General features: G+C 33.2%; 1 pseudogene; it reads left to right on the plus strand.

Annotated features, from left to right (window-relative positions):
* The first annotated feature begins 2,255 nt into the window (after positions 1–2,255).
* On the plus strand, positions 2,256–3,272 carry LOC102737151 (protein SET-like; annotated as a pseudogene).
* The last annotated feature ends 276 nt before the right edge of the window (positions 3,273–3,548 follow it).

Genomic DNA, 3,548 nt, shown 5'->3' on the forward strand with positions numbered 1-3,548 from the left:
TAGTCTGACAATATTATCTTTATTCTTTCCAGTTGAACAGCAACAGAATTTTCGCATCTTTTATTTAATCAAGCTTAGCAATCTTTCTAAGCCTCTTTTATTTTCTAACACATCAAAAACAATTTCACGAAGCAAAACAGTTACTTTATTTTTCTGTATTTAATGAGAAGTGATCTCTCATTTCTTACTTCTCATACATACAATATATAAACTTCACTCAAAAATTACTTTTACTTGTCTTACAGTCTGCTCCAAAGAAGGAAGATTGAAATAGCATAAGTCCATCCAAAAGGCCCTCAGAAGATTTAAGTGGATATGGGAGAATTGTGCTCAATCAAAAATACAGAAAAAAATCCTTCTGAATCAAATAGGGATAGGAAGAGAGAATATCAAAGTAAATATTCCATATTATGCTATAAAAATGTAAATATTAGTTTTTAATATACTATAGAAGAGGAAGGCACAACACTTGTTGAATGACAAAGAATGAGTACCATATCCCAAGTGTCATATTCAAATGCAACTTTGTATTATTTTAAATTTTCAGGCAATCATTAATAACTACATGTTTGCATAAATACCTAGAAAAGATAATAAAATAATAGATTTTGTTGTTCTTATTTCCTTATTCTTTGATATTAAAATAAGCCCTCTACCAATAATGGGAACTGGGTTAAATTTATTTTGTAATATGTAAACACTATGTAATCCAGAAATAAATTTGTGAAGTAAATTCATTTAAGCTATACTTGAAACTGTAATTCAGTCCTTTAAAGGGAATATTAATACCCAGTTTCAACTTATTTTAATATAAATGCCACATTTATATTGACAAAGATACTACAACATTATGTGCTAATCTGGGGAGTGGGTGTATATTTTGTAATCTCCTTACCATTTCACTTACTTTCTTCTGTAAAGAATATTTAGAAACCTTGAAAAAACAAAGAGAAAATTCATTATAATTCTGCACTTATCTGTTATCCTCCTGATATTAAAATTGTATGCTATAAAATGTGGTGTTTATTTCCTATGCACTATTTTCTCCTTGGGACATTTTTTTCAAGATGTTATTTACCATAACTTTCTTCTGTATAACAGAAACAATATATTCACTAATTATTCAACACATATTTATGGAGCACCTACTATATACCAGTCACTTTCCTTAGGACTCTGGGATACAGCACTGAACTAAACAAATCCCTGACCTTTAGAAGCTTTCTGTCTCGTGTGGGTACTGGTAGACAGACAATAAAATATAGGTAAAAAGTACAAAGGTTAGAGAGTGACAACTACTACGAAGGAAAATAAAGCAAGCAGAATAGCAAGAGCAGTCCAGGAGAGTTTGTTACTTAGTATCAGCTCTTCACTGAAGAAAATTTGATAAAATGAAAAAGCATAGGGTAAAAAGTTTTAAACAAACCATCTCACAACCCAGAAATAACAATCATTAATACTTTGATACTTCCAGTTATTTTTCTATGCATTTATACTTTAAAAGAGATCCAGTGGGGAGGGAATAATAATATATGTACTATTTTGTGACCCATTTTTACTTAATATATGACAAGCACCTTTTTATGACAAATTAATCTACAATGCAACTTTTTAATGGTTACATAGTATTCCACTGTTTAACTTAATACCATAGTTTACCAAATCACTCTCATTTTTGTAGGTTTACCCAGTTTGCACTTTTATGACACTATTGTGAAATAAACATGCTTGTACCAAGAACTATAGTTACTCATTTTAGCAGAATAAATTCCAAGAAGCAGAATTCCTAGTATTTGTTCCTTTTCATAGACTTTTAACAATTCTTACATAGTCCTCTAGAATGGGTGACCAAGTTAAACTCCAAACAGCTGTGGATGAATGCTCATTTTCTTAAACTGTTTATATTTGTTAAATTTTAAGCAAAAATAATTACTTCACATTTCCTATTCTGAAATCAATCTAGCCTACTGCCTTGAATAAGCTGATAATTTTATTTCATTTTGTGGAATAGGTCATAGGTGATTTATTTCTTCAACAAATATTGAATGCATACTATAAGTAAAGCATTAATATACACAATGGGGGTACAATACTGAACCAAAAAAAATCCTGTCATTAAACTCTGCTTTTCTGATTGTAGAAAATAACCAATAAAAATAAGTTTAAATACATGATCTATTAAATATTGATAAGCACTAAAGAAAAATAAATCAAGGAAGGAGATTACATAAGATGCCAAAAAAAATCCTTTCCGAGATGGCATCACTTGAGTCAAGACTTGATAGGAGTGAGGAAGACAATTTCAGCAACTGCAAAGGCCCTAAGGTAGGACAACATTTGGAGTGTTTGTAGAACAACAAGAAAGAGTAACTGGAGCTTCTTGCAGACATGTGTCTGCCCTTGTTTCATGGGCTTTCTGCACAGCATGACCCCCAAACACCAGTCTTTGATCCTGCCTCAAACAAAGAAACTGAGACTACCTCCTGCCCCCAAGCCAGAGGTGACATCGATCTCTCATCACTTGCTGAAGGGAGAAACAGAACAGCAAGAAGCAATTGAACATATTGATGAAGTACAAGATGAAATAGACAGACTTAATGAACAAGCCAGTGAGGAGATTTTGAAAGTAGAACAGAAATATAACAAACTCCACCAACGATTTTTTCAAAGAGATTGGAATTGATTGCCAAAATCCCAAATTTGGGGATAACAACATTTGTCAATGATCCACAAGTATCTGTACTGTTTGGAAGGAAGATGAAGAGGCACTGCATTATTTGACAAGAGTTGAAGTGACATAATTTGAAGATACTAAATCAGGTTACAGAATAAATTTTTATTTTGATGAAAACCCTTACTTTGAAAATAAAGTTCTCTCCAAAGAATTTCATCTGCATGAGAGTGGTGATCCATCTTCAAAGTCCACTGAAATCAAATGGAAATCTGGAAAGGATCTGACGAGACGTTCAAGTCAAACACAGAATAAAGCCAGCAGGAAGAGACAGCCTGAGAAACCAGAGAGCTTGTGCATCTGGTTTACTGACCATTCTGATGAAGGTGCAGATGAGTTAGGAGAGGTCATCGAAGATGATATTTGGCCAAATCCATTACAGTACTATTTGGTTCCTGATATGGATGATGAAGAAGGGGAAGGAGAAGACAATGATGATGAAGGATTGGAAGATACTGATGAAGGAGATGAGGATGAAGGTGAAGAAGATGAAGATGATGATGAGGGGGAAGAAAAAGATGATGAAGGAGAAGATGACTAATGAAACACTGATGGATTCCAACCTTCCTTTTTGAATTTTCTCTAGTCCCTGGGAGCAAGCTGCAGTCTTTTTCCCGCCCTCCTCTTGTGCTTATTTGCCCTGTTTTTTGAAGTCTCTTCTCTCTCTTTATACCATGGTTCTCAACTTATTTTGGAGGGAAATACCTTGAGCAGAATACACTGGGAAAAGAACCTCTCCCCCTTTCGATTCCAAATTCATTTTTTTATCATTCTTTTTTTTATTTTATTATGTTACAATCACCATACATTACATCAT

This window comes from Leptonychotes weddellii, unplaced genomic scaffold (assembly GCF_054177405.1).
Source record: "Leptonychotes weddellii isolate Sample4059 unplaced genomic scaffold, ASM5417740v2 HiC_scaffold_18100, whole genome shotgun sequence".
NCBI lineage: Eukaryota > Metazoa > Chordata > Mammalia > Carnivora > Phocidae > Leptonychotes > Leptonychotes weddellii.